An 18433-nucleotide genomic window follows, 5' to 3' on the forward strand; every position below is an offset into this window, starting at 1 on the left:
GGAAGTAAGGCCATTCACCTTAATCTGACGCTTGTGAGTTATACATGTGTACAAAAATAGAGTTATGTACATCACCCTTTATAGTTTCTCAACACACCATGAAATTGTATTCACTTTCCATAAATCTACATTCAAATGAAGTTATGCGGGATAGAAAGTCCTATAGTAAAAGGCAGTTTTAACTAATAAAAAAACTCATTTGATTTTTATAAATAGAGGTTGGATAGCACTGACTATATTGTCTTCATTCTCTTACTTGGAAAATATAAATCGGATTAAAACTATAAACATCGAGAAAATTTACTGCCGATTTTTATGAATTATGATAACGCATTGACCTATAGAAGGCGCTGTGATCTTTTAAAGCCAATTCTCTCTATATTTTCATCTTTTGTGATTTTTATTTTTATTTTTGCCGAAATGGATATAAATATAAAATACTTTCCCTTTTGATGATTTCAAAAGGTCAGAATGACGGAAATATCATTAGTTTACAATTCTAAGATAACCTATTAAATTCTTTTTTTTACACATTACTAATATAATAATACACGTAAACCTATCATAAATCCGATAAAGCAATTATTTCACATGAACACGAGCGTATTAAACCCAGCAGGGTAATTCAGCTAACAAACTTTCAATTAGTTAAAGATTATATTTGACATTATACGTTTATATGGCCTGTGCTTGTGGATGTGTTCCATGTTTGGTCGTTTGTAGTTTCCAAAGCCTTGAAATAAATACTTTTGCTTATAACGCTGGTTTACTCTATCAACATAATATCAGAATAATATGGGATTCATATGGCCCGTGTTACTGCTAGTGGATGTGTTCCATGTTTGGTCGTTTATACTTTCCAAACCCTTGAAATAAATACTTTGGCGTAGGAGCTTAGGACGTTGGTTTACAATATCAACATAATATGAGAAGGCTCCACCATAATATATACTATAAGTTTATATGGTCCGCGGTAGGGAGTAGGGTGTTCGATGATTTATCGTCAATGTTGCCAAACCCCAAAAGTAATATTTTGACCCAGAACGCTAATGCTTTGTTTTACTTTTATCAACATAAAATGAAAATATGCCCTACCATAATATGCACACGTTAAATGGGTAAACGGTGATATATTGCTGCAGGTAAATGCATGCCAATGTAATTTCAACACAAATATGAAGAAATCATTAAGAAAAGCAACACAAACATTGTCCAAACAGTATTATAATAAATGAAAGATTAAAGATAATTTGAAGTCAGCATGCTTATAACACAAGAATCTACTTTATATGCATGAGTAAATACACCTGTTGTTGTCTCATCTTATCTAGATAATAGATATCGAGGACAAGGCTTGTTTATATCTAGTCATTACTTGAAGAGATTGTCATATGTCAGGTGAGTGGTTCAAATCTCAGTTTTATTTTTAATTATTTTTTAACGGTTTAACTCGGCCTATATTATCATTTTGTTCTGATCTGCATTACCTAAATTGTTCCGAATAGTTGCAGTGGCAAAATGTTTTTGCCCTATGACAAAGTTATGTTTGAGGCGAAACCATTGTCTTTCCAACTGTTTCTAAACACTGCATCTAAGCCGATGGTTTATATTTTATTATAGCCCTTATAGACTGTAGAGCTTTCTCTAATGTCCCTTGGAAGTCGATTCCAAAAATAATAATAATAATAATGTCTTGCACTTTATTAAAGAAATAAAATAGGTTGAGGATGGAATATTAGGTATGGTATTTCCCGCGTTAAGGAAATAGTGGATGTGTAAACATTAGACCTAGGTTTATATTCCATAGACAAAATAAAAATCTTCTGGGGTTTTTTATAGATAAAACAAAAAAAACTGGAACAAATTCGTATGCAATAATATTTATTGCAAATTGCGTTATCGTGTGATTCTGACGACGACGTAAGAACTACATTATAAAGTTGAGTGGCTTTAAACATACGTATATATGTATTCACCTATTAAAATCCCATTTAGCGATTGAGTTTATTCACCTTCTACAATCTCATAAATTATGCTATTCACCTGCATATTATCACAGTAAATTATAATATTTATTACGTACATCGCATATTCGAATGGTTTCAATGGCCTTAACCTTTAAAATTGTATTTTCTAGTTTGCTATAAATGCCATTAGACTTTACTTAAAGGGTGTATGGCTCTATTCTTTGGAATCTTAAAATAAAAGAAAATGGGTCTAAAAGCACAATCAATTAAATATGAATGTATATAAAGTGATTAATATTCGATTTTTAAAAACAGTTATAGTAATTTCTAATGAAATATTTGAACAGTAAACATTGAACGAAGTCATTCTTCACGTTTTATTATTATTGTTTTGTCGTTTGTGAATCAGCCATTACTATTACTTCCGCATTGTCTTCTAGGATATGTGTTTCTTGGCGCCCAAAGCCAAGATTATAAAATGTTAATTGTGGCTAGCACTTATTTTAGTTAAACGTTCTTGTACTAACATATTGAACTTTGGGAAATTATTTATGTTTATTAATGTTCTAAGATAATCATCTGTTAGTTTAGGATAACTTTGGACACAAGCTTAATATTCGAGATAGGGATCAGCCCGCAATATTACATATCAAACGAAGCCTGCGTAGCATAAAAATCCCTGTAGCATATTTTTGTTGGCTGTAATTGGTTTGAATTGCAACTGGTCGCAACTAGAAAGTGAGGAGTATAACACGAGCATATGTAGCGTCAGCACGTGGAAATTTACTTCAAAGAGTTACTAAAAAATTCATTTCAGGAAGGGGGAGACTGATTTTGTGAGCAAACCCCCCACCCCCTTCCTTATCAATTCCAGGTTACAACACTAAACCACAACTAAACAGCAAAACTAGTTCATAATGTTAACCTTGACCCACGACATGGTACGATGTCTAATGTCATCTTAACCGGAAATGGACTTCTTTAATTTCACGCCATAGTTCATTTGTCTGAAGTGTCAGTCACTTTGTCCCCCAAATTATACCTCCATAAAACAACATGATTAATATGCCTTTCTAATTATTACATATTTTGTCATGTAATACGTCTCGTTATACACATAAAATGATAATTACTAGACATGCCTGACACTGAAATGCCAGTTTATTAAGAATTTCCCTTAATAACCAACCCCAAAAAGTATCTAATTTCGATGTCGATATATCAAAACCATTCCTACGTGCCATACTGTCATAGCGTTATGGATTGACGTTGGTGCTTCAATATCATACATTAGATTAGCTAAAAAAAAAATGGTTTGGTGGATCTATAATATTACAAAAGTGTATTAGCCATGTGAACTTCTCAAATGGGAAGGGGTCTTTGGTGTTTTAGAAAGAGTAAACATACGGTGTCTTGAGCATGACATCCATCAGAACTCATAGCTAACAGGAGCAATGGTTGGGTTTGGATTTCAGAAGCCTAAGGCTACTGAATAGAAAGTAATTTTAGGGCAATGACCAACAGCAGAATCAACTGTCATATTGTTTAAACAAAAGGTATTCTTCCCCATGTATGACAGGCCAATTCAACTAGGCCTATTAATATGTAACAAGACAGACGGCGGCTTGAAAACAGTAAACTGTAAAAACTAAAGTATTGTAGTATGATTAAATAGGTGTAAGATATTTAATATTGTTACACAGTAGCTTCCTCATATCTATAAGGATCGAATGATATACAATTTATCTGAAAATACAATATCGATATAGTAGTCAGATTTATAATTAGCCATATTTGTGGGAAACAATATCAGAATCAACGTAATGTTAAAGATAATAAAGGCATTTGAAGTTTACATGGGAGCCCCTGTGGCTCAATGGGTAAGACACTAGTTGGCTAGCCAACCGGCCTTAGGTTCTTTCCCCGTGTTGGCCGCGAAAATTCCTCGGGTTTTCCGGTGTGGTTCTGCCTTGTCAGCAGGGCAGTATGAGGTGCCAGGCAAGGAATTGTTGGAATTTGAAAATTTCGCTCATCAGCCCGGACGGGGAATAAAAGTAGGACGTTAAACCCCATTTCAATTTTGAATTTAATATTGAAGTCAGTGGGTAAATAAACTGTGATACGACTTCTTCGTGGACTTACAAGAGATGAGATTACCGCCTATAACAAGTAGCCGCGGCTTCTAAAATCCAAGTCGAAATTATTACTCCATTAAGATATAGGTTGTCTAGGAAGTCGTGTAATAAAATTCCGCATCTTATCCACGTAACACATAAAAACCTAGTTACTGAACTCTACGCGATGAAAAAAAAAACCTGTTGAAAATAGTTTTAAATAAACTTAGCATATAAATCGTATAATAACACACACAAGCTCGCAATAAAACATTCTGTCAATTTACCGTTATTTATTTTCACTATAAATTGTTATTATTATCAATATAGCACGACATTTCAATTATATTAAACATGATTTATCAATGGGTTAGAGTGCAAAATCATTATCAAAATATAAATGGATGATTGTTTAAACATAAATGTCACATGTGATGTGCTGAGAGAAATGGCAGTTAATTGCGTCCGTGCACCCTTCATCTATACAGGATCAAGAATAATTTAAATACGCTAGAATGAGGATGGTATCAGGTGTTCTTGAAAGAGTAAGCTTGATCTTTGCACCAGATGTAGAATAGGTGGTTGATAAGTTGATATTTAGGAATTATTTTTTTAATTAGAATCTGGATAAATTAAAATATGTTCTCGGTCACCTTGTCAACGAGCACATCAGGAAATTGTCTTTGTTACAATAAGTGAGTAAATTTGTTGACCAACTTAAACATTACGCGACCCAGTGCACCCAACTATTAATTGCGAGACATGTTGACAGACGATGAGTTGGACAGGTTTTGCAGTTTGTGTCACTTTCTTTTACTGCCGTCTCGTATTTTGACAGAACATGACAAAACGTTAGTTAAGTATGTTAGCAAGGTTTACTAAAACAAACTTTTCATTCATCTTTTGTAATGGATATAACTAGCACACGCGTATATCAGTTCGGACACCCGTGAAATGTATACACATATGGGTTCTAGTACCATGATCAGCAGGGGTGGACTGGGACCGGAGGCTGCTGACCTTAACCCATGAGGGTCTCCCACTTTAAGGGGGTGGATTGTAAATGGTACTTTCTAGAGTACATCCTGATTACCAAACCTCCACAGACTGCAAACCATCAACTAGATAATAGATCAAATCTTACCAATGGATCAAACACGATAAGACTAATTAGGGAGCCCTGAGCCTACCATATTCGCAGCCTGTTCTCGGTCCATCCCCCAGTTTAACATAAGTTCTCACGAGGGCTACTAAGGGTTATATTTTCAATCTACTTCACATTCATTCATTTGTGGATTAGAACATTGAACTCTGGTCATGGCACTACAACCCAGGTGTGTATTAATAGACATGTCGACATTGTTAAAACTATTTATGCCGTGTCTACTGATGCTTAATATGATTACAGTTCCTGAAAATAGCGCTTCCATCGATCTTTCATAATTCATTAATTAGACAATGACGTGTTACTAGGAGTTGTGTGCATTTAATATGTTTTTATAGGAAACTCGGTGACTCCACATGACACCTCAATTATGGTCTGTTAAACTCCAATTTTTAGACTAGTTATTTATTTCCGTTCTATACACACGTTATTTATTATATATTATTACGTTTTTACTATTAAATATCTATTAATCTTTTTAATTATCGCTGAATGATTTCCCGCTCTCTGTCAGTCCACTGTGAGGATTTTTAAAGCTAGATTTGTCTTTCTTACTATGAATGAATAAAATATGTCATCTACATAGTGGTATCGTCGTAGGCGGAGGTGTCCATTACTCAACTAATAGCTGGTAACGTTTTAGACATTGCTACGCGAACTGGAAGTTTAATTCAATGTTTCGCGATTTCCCAACCGCTCATTACATGCGAAATGTAGCCGATGTGTTGGTAGTGCTCTATTTCCGTAGACTATGATCGATGCATATGTGATTGAATTAGTTTATATTTTTGCTTTCCAGTCTACTACACGGTTTTGCTACGCGTTTGTCTTTTTTTTTTATGAAAACAGACAAATTTACAAAGAAAGTCTACTAATGTAATATGGAAGAAGTTGGTCTGTAGCTTATTTCTGTTACCCAATCTTATCCCACAAAACGTCTGCTGAAAAAAATTCAATTCTTTCGCATCAAGTCTTTAATTTGTCAACGAAAGTTAAGAAATGGATAATGAATGAACGAATCTTAACTGCTTTTAAAACTATTTTATCTACATTGAGCGAAGTCTCGTGCGAGTAACCATTAACGATGCTTGAGTATTTTGGGAATAAAGAGCTATTTCCGTCGACAGTTTGCCGGAATCGTTCATTTGTACGACACTGATTTTTTTATCTATTGAATTACAATGTATTAACACAGAGAACCCACCAACGCCAATTAAGTGCAGTTTATGATAAGTCGAGCCAGTTCTATAACATTCTGGAACTGGTCTGGCGTATTTGAAGATCTGACAGACATCAATATGGTCAATCAGCCAAAAGATCTAGGGATAGCACCATTAGTTCAATTTGATTAGTCGGAGGGGAATCGATAGCATGCCGACGCTGGACTAATAAACCAACACCATAATATTAATATGAACTCCCTTGCTTCTCTAGTTGTGCATGTAGATAAAACATAACTGTATCAAAGGTGTAATATATCAATAACAAGACTATATGAACAGTTCCAGACGATGATAAATATAGATATGACAACAGGACAAGGGGTGTTAAAAATTATAGGAATTGAAAGATTCACAAGCACCCAATACCTTTTTATGTGCATAAAAAAGCAAAAAATAAGTAACTAATAGAGGGGTGCTAATATTTCAACATCCGAATTGTTTATGTAGATTTTTGGGGGAAATTTTCGACATTTTTTCTTCAACATTCACTTCAAAAGAATTTGCTCAAGCTTACAAGGGCAGGTCAAAATTCGAAATTGGCTTATTACCACTTGAATAAATTTATGTTGGAAAGCTGACTTTAAGCCGCAGAACTGTTAAATTAATATATCAAAAGACAGACCCAGCATGCTGGATTAAGCAGTTTACGTGATATCTTGTACTATGTGCGATCGTCTGAACAATTACATGTCATTACATGTTATTTAACACTTTCCTGATCTTGTCGGTATAATAAACAATCATTCCCCCGAATTCTTGCATCTAAAAGGTTGATATGGTAACTCTATAAATCGACAAACGGTAGAAAATAGGCCTTAAAAATAGTTCGTTGCAAAATCGTAATAATTTTAACAGTTAATAATAATGTGATGTCACCTTTTCACTCTTTGAAGGTCGTCAGGATCAAAATTACACCAATATTTCAAAAGCAGATTCGTTATTTTTTGTTACAGCAGTCAGCAGGCTCTGTTATGGCTTGTTATTGAAAACACTGTCATAATTTAATGACACATTTCGATTAGTTTACGCCACTATAGAGAGCACTTATATCTCCAAGTTCCCAATTGTGCTGTTTGTTAAAACTACAATTCGCTTCCAGATCCCTTGGAATTTATAAAGACATGTTTATTAGCTCTAATCTTCCATGCTGGAGTTTCACAATTCATGATCGTTGATATGATCGAGTAATATTGTCAAGTTTTACTAGTCCGTCGGTCTCTGGCGTAAACACACTCATTCAAATGTCGTATTCTCAGACATAATTTCTTGTAGAAAGGCTAATTGCATATTTTATCAACATGGCTATTGACCCGGGAAATCCACCCCTTTTACCAATTTCAGTATTTTTTACCCCCAATTTAACAGATAACATACCCTCAAACTGTACAGACAATATTTCCCAATTTGTTTTGCAAGTCAATAATTAAAGTTTGCTCATAACAGGATATTCAGTTTCTTATCGTTATTTTTTAAGTGAGACATATACTGGCTTCAGTGGTACTCGAGCTGTTAAATAACAATAAATTTAAACATTCCATAAAATAACTTGTTTGATTTTATGTTTGTTTTTCTAAAATATATTCATATTATCTTGTATATCATGAGGTTAATTGTTATTCCGATTTATTATCTCAGATTGCATAGGTTATCCGTGGGTTTAATTATGCCAGCTAATCACAAAAATCTACAAATATAGCCCTAATGCCTTTTCAGAAAGTTTGTTTAACGGGACTACTTAACCCTTTAAAGCAATTTCATTGTATTACAAATGTGTGACGGACTTGATAGTCGCTGAGATAGCTTAACAATTAAATGACGGCAAATATATGGATATGATTATCAAGATACGATAAAGCATGTAATATTTGAGCTTAAAGTTTTACACACCTTAACTAGGATAAACATTAGAATAGTCATTCACACAGTTTGTATTATTCACTGAAATATATACCTGAGACTGCCCCTTCAAGGTGTTGACATACATAAATTGTTTTGATATATGTATATATTCATTAAATCAATACCTGGACTAAGTTTGATGATGAGTAAGTTCTGATTAGGCGATAAGCGATTTGATTGGTCAAAGCTTCGGATCACTTTAATAATTGAGATATAATGTTCAACCTTTGGGTACCGGTAGGTGAATTTCTTGACGGAGTTCGATGATTAACATTTTCCGCTAAATCTAAGCATAGATAAGCAGTTTGGTTGGTCGGTCCTTTGTGATACGATGACTATAATTCTAACAGTGGGAGAGGTATGAAACTTGGTGTATAGTTTCATTACATCAAAGCATTGACTAAGTTCGATCGTGACCACTTCCTGCGTAATTACTAAATATAGATACGCAGTTTGATAGTTCACTGTTGTGTAAAAAGATAGATGCGGAAATATTTAATGGGTCATCTATTTATTTTGGAATGGCTCGCTAACCTAGAGGTCACGTGTTCTACCCCTGTGTTGACCGAGAAAGTTCATCAGTATTTCCGATGGAGTTGTTCTTGTTCGGATGGGACGAACGAAAAAATGTGGTTCCGTGTACACATTAGCGTGCGCGTAAAAGAACCCTTGACAGTTGGAATTCGACATAAGAGTAGGCCGTGGTGCCGCTGCCCGGGCCAAATTTTCCTTATAGCACACAGTATGGAGTATACACGTCTTCATTAGCGCAGTCGAATTAGAACAGCAAGACGTTAAACCCCACCCATTTCATTTCATTTTATTACTGTGTTATGGTTGAGTTGACATGAATCTAGTATAGTATAAGAAGTTGGCGTTTATGGTTGTGATTAAACGTAAAATGAATTCAGGTATAAGGCTATAATTTATAATAGTATTTAAACTAAGTCAAGATGAAAGCAGAATTTGGCTAACTCCCTCGATAAGTCAATCATATATTATGAAAGATCAATAATAATCTGCGTTTATAAATGACTTTTTAATGACACCTCATTGAAAACTATGAATATCTGGGTTAAAAGAGACATGATAATCTAGACGACTACTTCATGTCTAAGACGTAAACAATATTTAATATAATCGATAATTATAGCCCAGGTTAATTTGTATACTGACATCATCAAGGCCAGAAACTATCGTGGTGTCAAAATGTCAGATTGTTATCTTTTCTGTCGACAAAATATCAGCTGTGTATTCTGAATAGACAATGCATAGAGAACTGTATTACAAGTGATAGACAAAACAAATAATACAATAGAATGGTACAAGCAATAATATATTCAAAGAGAAGATGTGCAATATATAAAATTTGACTCAGAGCTTTCGATTTCATCAATACGGTTACCTTCGACCGCTGCGTCGTATATTGTGCTTTATGGGAGTCCAATAAAATGCTGAACCCGACCAATTATCATAAGAATATAGCCTGTTTTGGCAGATGTGGCAACCGTACAACACGCACTAATCCGGGTCCCTTTCCCTGGTTATTCTTGAGGGGATAAGTTTTTAGCTTTTTTAACAGTTTTGATAATTATGTTTTTAATTATTTGGGTTGTTAGTCTCATCAGCAGTTTCAGTCAAATCGGTGGTGCGTTTTCATTGCATCTTCGTATTTATTTGGAATTATTTGGAAATTTACATATAACGAGCACAGAAAAGGTCAGCCAAGGCTTACTCGTTTTAAACGTCCTGTAACTGTTCAACATTTACTAATTATCATAAACAATTATGGTAAACTAAAGCTCGTTATAATTAGTGACTAATAACTATTATATTATTAATACGACAGACGTACTACATGCAGGTGGTACACTTATGCAATGTCCGTAACACTATTGCAATGTGCAGGGACATTTTTAATGGCTAATCAGTTACTTTTACAATTATCAAATTTATAAAGTGTATAGGATGAGGTCGCATTAAATTTTTGAAAAACGTTCAGGATGTTGTAACTCCCGGAAAACTATTAATAAAAAGAGAGACACACCCCTTCAGGATTACTGATGCAATTAACGTTCATAAATATATTGATAAACACACCTTAATCGCTGCGTTGGACACCGACATTAAAAATCAACCAAATGAAATAAAATCCGGGTATTTTGGATAACTATTAGGCCGTATTCTCGGGGTGAAAATCTTGTCACCTTCGCTCCCGCTAAACCGGTCTACAAATCGGACTATCAATAATCGTGCAATCAATATGTCAACAAAGTTCTCCAATAAAATTTGCCAATTTAATAGTTCAAGCTCGAAATAGGCTATAAATCGATGACTTATTTCTTTATAGTGCGGAGCCATATTTGCGTAGATGTGAGTTGGATCCTGCGCATCTATTTAAAATTTGGCCAATCAGCGGTCTCGCTTGCGTGGTTGCGGTCAAAAATTCTGGGGTCAAGTGCCAGGTCATAGCATTTGTAAACAAAGCCATGCGAACGATTTACCATGCAAATCGCTCGCGGTTGGGACGAACAGAGATCAAATGAACCCCAAAAACGCCCCATCCGTGTAGAGAAGTGGTGTATGAGAGCCACAAAAGGATTTTGATCACACTGACATAAAATGTGGCAGTCAGTCAGGTTTTTTCGACACTGATTAAGGATATTGGACCGGTCTATTTCACTAGAAAAATGCCTTAATATCAAGGGAGATTACAGAGAATGCAACAAGGTCACTGCTTCTATAAGTGTAATTCTAATAAAATCCTTCATTTTACATAACAAAATACTTAAAACCTGTCTACCCTGCTGTCTTGATAATGGTCATGGATAGGCTAGTGTATAGCTAAGATTAAGAATGAAAAAACATATTTTGAAATAAAGGTTGAAAACTTAAAAAGTTGCAGAAATATTAAGAAGAAATGCTTAAATAATTTGAACTAGCTCAGAATTGTCAGGGAAAAGCCCATATGGACAAAATAAAATTTTGGATTTACAATGTATAAGCTTACAATAGATATATGAATTCAAAATGGGTTTTGTCTGCAATTGCGAATGAACCAGATGCCCCACTTTTAGTTTTTAAATTTGTTGAAGTACTAGGCCTAGTAGTAGGGGTTATGGACATAAAGGCCCTAAACCAAAATGGCTCAAGTATTTGGTGATAACGGTCAAACATTTTGGTCAAAACATTAGGGTCATAATGGCCAAAAAGAACATTTGAATTTTGATATATTATGTATCAAATGATATTTATTAATATAAATATTGCATAATATAAATACCAATATTTCTTAATAGATAATATTTTCATATACATTTCTTTTATACATAAATTTAAAAACACTGTAGACATTTAATACTTAATACACTGTATAACTATAACATACATAATTTACAAAGACATCTATTTAATATAGAGGGTGGGTGGCGAATGGTTTAACATGTACACATGAAATCATAAGGTCTGTCATTGCGTCAATGACTTAGTTTCAATTATCTGCTTGTACGTGACAACGACTAGGGTCATTTGTTCAACCTTGTGAGTTTTCTCCGAGTCCCCCAGTTTCCTCCCTCTGCTACAGACCCTTACATGCAAGCAAATTATTTAAATAAAAAGGAACCGTGTCGACTGGACATTAATGTTCAGCTCATGTTACTTTATCAGTGGGGTGTGAAAGACTTAATTAGGGATTATCAAAAACTTTGATTAATTAGTATTCCCCTCTTTCCTTTGAATCACAGCATGCAATGTTCTGGGTTGACTTGGATGGTTATATTCAATTCTTTCATTCACAAATTTTTCTGGACTTATGGTCTGTAGCCTATACATGATGCACCTTTATTTATTACATTTATTTATTACTTCTACTAGTTGAAATAGAAGTGGTCATATCTTGTTGAAGGTTTGGTGAAACCGTGTTTAAAATATTATGTTATGAGTGAATTGCTATTTTTGTCGAATGATTAATATTCTAATAGTAAGTTGTTAAATAATGTTTGGTAAAATATATTATGACCACATCACAGTAATACTAATACTAATAGTCTGTATGTCGTGACAGTTTAGTTTCGGTTGGACTGAATGTAGACTGCCTTATCACTGAGTCACTCTCTTTCTTTCTCGCATCATTTAACTGTTTTGTTCTTAAAACATCTATAAAACGTTGGATGAAATCCAAAACCACTGCCGACTGTATCTTCAATATAATATCCTTCGTAATAAAATATCCATTTGTATCGAAAAATGCTGCAATGGATTGGTCATTTCCATCCAATTGAAACCAGTCTATAGCTACCTCACGACATTTATCTCACCTTGTGTTTGTAAAGGGTTCTGCACTTCCCTTATTAACACTGTCTAAGTGAACGATACAAGTTAATTGAGCCTTTGTCGCCATTTCGTGTAGCTTCTACATGTATAACAGAAATAACTGCAATGTGTTCCTCGTGAAGCACGCCATTTTGTGTTTACCAACAACACACGCGATTGTAGACAATAACGTGATTGGTCGATTGTGGAAAAAACGATCACGTGACGCGGCGAACAACGCTGAATTCTGTCCAGTGACCTCGCGAACTATGAATTTTACAATCAATAAATAGTCCGGATTTCAACGAAGAATATCACCGAAGAACTATGGAATTTTTTGGAGAACATTACAACAAACGAATATCTCTATATGAACTATACACTGACAAAATTTCTTCTAGACCGGATTTGTAGGAACGAAAATATTTTTGCAACGACAATTTGTGCCCATGGAATGCGGCCTATATATGGTTACCAAACATATGGTCGTTTACGAAACTAACTATTGCATATAAAGGTAGAATAATAATTGTTAGCAGTATGGGCTTTACAGATCAATGTACAAAATGTGTTATATGTTTAGTAATCATAATTATATACTTAACCAACAATTAGCCAACAGTTAAGGTGTGTTTATGAATATGCCAAAACACAAGGTTACGGTTCGATCCAGATTACCATTTGTGTCAAGCTCTCAAAAATGCAAACCGGTTAAATTATTAAAGATGCATTTTACATTAGAGCTAAATATGCCTAGTATGGGTCTTATTTCTGACTTAAAATAGAAATCTTTTTTAGACAGTTATTCACATGACAAGCCCATTATCAACTCTCTAGTCCTCGGGTGACTGAGATATTAAGTGGATTAGACAATGTCTGCCATATCTTCATGAAACAGGAAAATCATCGCGACTTAGTTTATTATCGTAGCAATGGTACTTAATTTGACAATAATTGTGACTATTTACGCTAATTTTTGGCAAAACTTCAAATAATATTAATATCGCTCAGAATAATATAATTTGTACTGAAATTTTATTATCTATTTTAAAACTATTATAGCAAGAACGATCAGTCCTTTATCTAAACCTTACATAATGCATCTTCATTCAATCTGTTCATCATACAGTGCGAAATTGTTACCCAAGAGCCTCCTCTAATTCATTATGAATGTGGGTTTTTTATGTAAATTATAAAATAATGCCCCCTTCAGTCTCTCATTACTTTATGTGAATTTAAATATGCAGTCAAATTGCCCGGCAAAATATAGAGAAAATATAAGCGAGACACGTTTGCCTTTAATATAATGATGTTATGATTATTTTAAAGTCATTGCTTGGAAATCTGAATGTGAAATAATGTTGTCACTGCTCACGGAGAGCCCCGAGTTGGTGGACGAAATCTTGCGATCGATAACTGTAGAGGCAACTCCCTGAAAGAACAGTTGACAACTCTCGCAAAGAAATCTTTTGTTCTTTTTTTAACTAGATGTTGTAGAACATTTTCTGGTACATAATCAACGAACCGGGGGTAGGTAACGCCTTTTAATTGAAATCTCACAACTGGTAAAATTCTCAGATTTTTACAACTGGTTTTTGATAACTTACACAGATATTGCCTTTGTTTAGTCCCAGTACAGTAGTGGGAAGAAATCTTAGACACATAAATTTTCTTTATGATTTATTCAAAAAAAATATCTAAATCAGCCATGCATCGCACTGTCATTAGGTTATGTGTCATAAACATAGTAGTCTTCTATTCGTAATACATGTGTCATGAAATCATATTTTGCAGCTATTCGTTGCCATCGATCTGGTTTGATACAATAAGTTTTGAGCATCCCATGGGTTATGATATATGGGTATATTTATTGACTATATATGTATTAAGTTTGTTCGTTAAATCGTCACACTGATTTGGTTGGACTCCAGAACTCGTATAATACAGCTGTTTCGTTTTTCGCTGGTTTTTGTTAACTTACACAGATATTGCCTTTGTTTAGTCCCAGTACAGTAGTGGGAAGAAATCTTAGACACATAAATTTTCTTTATGAGGGATTCAAAAAAAATATCTAAATCAGCCATGCATCGCACTGTCATTAGGTTATGTGTCATATACATAGTAGTCTTCTATTCGTAATACATGTGTCATGAAATCATATTTTGCAGCTATTCGTTGCCATCGATCTGGTTTGATACAATAAGTTTTGAGCATCCCATGGGTTATGATATATGGGTATATTTATTGACTATATATGTATTAAGTTTGTTCGTTAAATCGTCACACTGATTTGGTTGGACTCTAGAACTCGTATAATACAGCTGTTTCGTTTTTCGCTGTATCACCATAGTTCATATATTGATTAGTGGATGTAATTCAGTAAATATGGGATAGCACACACAGATTTCAGAGATCAAAGACACGAAAGGTAATAAACTACATTTTTAATCAATCAAATTATCATTAATTAATTAAAATATAAATATGTCAGCTTTGTATATTCAATAACTTGAGATGCCTTTGTGTCGTATATATTACCGGTCCGTCGGAACCAGTTTGCAAATCTTTGTTCCTCAGTTTAAAATGTCCCCATTTTGATTCGCTACGCTGGCATGTCACGGACACTTGGTACTCTTCTTTGTTGTTGTTTTTTTATCAGTACAAAAACCAGACTTTTTAATTAAAGGATCGACACATTAACTGTATTCTTCATTGTAATATTTTACAGAAGTTTTAAAGATACATTCCCGGGTACAAACTGGGTGATTTGATGATATATTTGGACTAAAAACATATTCAAACTAATTAATTTATCATAATTTTACTTCAAATCCTTCTCAAAACATTGCAATTGTCGGGGAATACCCTGGCTGAAAAAAATCGACCAGAAGAGGTCATGTTTGTATCACTTGACTTACCTCTCTCAGTACCTAGCAACGCAAGTGAAGTCGGGGGAGAATTCATTGCATACACAAGACGATGTTGTCTTTAATCGCTGACTATTTATTACAAATTTTCGGATTATCCACTGCCCCCGTCTTTTTCCGTGATTTTTATCTCAGAAAGTGTTGTACGTCTAATTCTTCATAAAGTTTATCAAAATGTACATCAAGCGCTCAATCTCCGCGTGCAACCTTCGACGTCACACGTACAGACACTCCTAATCGTCGGGCTGTCGATTAGGGAAACCCTTACATTTTTGTCCTGTATGCGCCCCATGAGTGCTTTTTCAGGGAATCCAGTATTTTCTAGTAAGACTGGATATTTCTACTTTCCATATATACCAAAATTGCCATACTTTTATTGGAAATAACCACCCGATATATACTTTTCTGGGAACGCAGCTTTAAAGAAGCTAGAAATTGTCACAAATTGGTGGCGGCGCATATAATAATGTAATATGAATGTAGTATATAAACTGATTTGCATTCAATCGTTTCTGTTTTTACTTTAATTTTAAATCAGTTATGTTTGGCGAAATACACCAGAAGTCTCAATCGAATGGCAATCTCTAGCGTCTGGTTATTCCAGTCTACACCGTGGATATTTATTGCACATGCTCTCCAGATAAGAATATGCCGTCACCGTTTGACATGACTTGTGGAATATGTCTAGCCTCGTTCTTCCAGTCCCTTGTTACAAATAGCGCTGAAACGCATTATGGTACACAATCGTCTACCAATGGTAAAATGTATATTTTGTCTTAAATATTGGATATCAGAAGCCCATCTTTTCCCGGTAAGATCACAACATCAATGTGGATTTAAATTGACAAATAATTCGTGTTTTCAATGTCGAAGACTTTAGACGATATTGAGTTAGACACTTCAAAGCTTAGAAAAGTCTAAGCTTGAACAATCATATGTTTGGTTCGAGATCTTGAATGAGGGAGAAGCATTTGACGATTTTCGGCGACAATATACCATTTATTACATACCTAGGTGCCAGTACTTATATAGCTTTACTACAATAATAAAATCAGTGTATTTGGACTATATAATAATAATTGCAGGGCTTAATGTATAATTATTGAACCCAGGGAACTAGATTGTAGACCGCTGATTGAAGCATGTATTAATAACGATTATGATCATACTAAAAACCAAATATGACTATGTATAGTCATGAAAGGAAAACATCATTATTATAGATAAAAGCATGGATTGTGTATAAAACTGATTGCTGTCAGCTCTAGATATAATATTATATATTGTTGTTTTGATTAACCGTTATTTCAAGATAGCGTGTCCACTGTTTGACCAGTATTGGTCATTTCTTTCCAAGGTCACTAATTAATAGTTTTGAAACAGGAAAGGCTGATTATTAGGAACTCTAGTCAGAACATCGTCTTTCTTAATTACACTTACTCTCGTGTCACATTTCGCACGCATTTCACAGATGTGGAACTGCTAAATGGTAGTCAAATGGATAATTTGTTTAGAATGATGGTTACCTATTGTGGGTATCGCTGGTTGTTTAGAGTTACAGGTTGATTATTTGACATACTCGAGTTTCCTGCCGATTTGTATGAAAGTGGTTGTAACAAAATAAAACGGTGTTGCCTTGGGCATTACCACTGGGAAAGGTAAATAAATTAATATTTATAACATCATTTTGTATTCTCAGATCTATAGAAAAGTAATACGCATTTATTCACGGGTAAGTGATACACGATGGGAGTATAATCGGACGTGCACGTAAAAATTACTTGACAATCGGAATTCGAAATGCCCGTCGTTTTTATTGCCCCGTTGTAGTAGAAAATAGGAACGTTCAACCTCAATATATTATGGTGAACTGTCGGTTTACAATATGTAGTTAACATTCTCACAAAGAAAAAAAACTTTGTTATTAAGTTTAATGTAATATTTAAATAACCTATTTAATCCAAGCACAAGGAATAGTGTATTTTTCACGAGCGCCCATTAAACTCTCTGAAAACGTTTCTACAAGATCGTAAAAAGAAAGATTAAACATCTATATCTTAGCGTTGGCTTGGTAGATCTGTATTTTAACTTTATTTGGTACTATATATATAACCGACGAAGTCCACCAAAGCGCCTTTAATTCACCTTTAGCCATTGGAGATAATTTTTACATAAAATAAAGCGGTTGTATTAAATTAATTCACATCGTGCTTGATTATACTAGTATTATCTAGTATTATATTCAATATTACTTTAGAAAGTATAATCAACTTTCTCTAAATCAAATTTATTAACCATAAAATTTATAAATATGCTTCACGGTTTAATGTTCTGGTAATCTCTTTTTTATGGCTCTCGATGTATAGATATGCTTTATCATGTCAATTAACCTGGTAATTACTTGTCTTTCTCTGTAAAAAAAAGGGGGTGATACACGTATCTTGAAATTTGGGAATACAGTTGGACACCAAAAATTGTTGGTTAGGTCAACATCCTAAATGTATGCGACAATGCATGGTATTCTAACAAAGAACACATGCCTTTCTGCACACCCCCGCATACCATACAGATCTGCACGTTTAAAAGCACTATAGCAAACGCCATGAGAAGCAGAAACCGATAGCCATTACCTTAGCGGCTAAAGTTGTCAGCCGATTGAATTGATAATTGTCCTTATCATAATTATCATGTTACGTAGGCGCCTATTCATTTATTGCCCTTGATCACCAACAGACATTGTCCACATTTTGTTTCAATATTTATCAGTTATTTTTATAACGTTGTCATGCGTTTGTTACTCGCATGTTATATTTGCAAAAGAATGTTG

The 18433-nt window shown here is 34.3% G+C and overlaps 1 protein-coding gene across 3 annotated transcripts in view; it reads left to right on the plus strand.

Annotated features, from left to right (window-relative positions):
* Positions 1 to 18433, plus strand: part of LOC126810687 (FMRFamide receptor) — a 67351-nt gene that overhangs the window by 13022 nt on the left and 35896 nt on the right. Inside the window, exon 1 of one of the 3 annotated variants that reach the window (XM_050535868.2) lies at positions 15084 to 15107. The exons of the other annotated variants lie outside the window; for them this stretch is intronic. The gene's annotated coding sequence lies outside the window, so the exon portion shown is untranslated. Of the gene's footprint in view, positions 1 to 15083; positions 15108 to 18433 lie in introns of those variants that run through there. 3 annotated transcript variants of the gene reach the window in all.

Source organism: Patella vulgata, chromosome 2 (assembly GCF_932274485.2).
Source record: "Patella vulgata chromosome 2, xgPatVulg1.2, whole genome shotgun sequence".
Classification (NCBI taxonomy): domain Eukaryota; kingdom Metazoa; phylum Mollusca; class Gastropoda; family Patellidae; genus Patella; species Patella vulgata.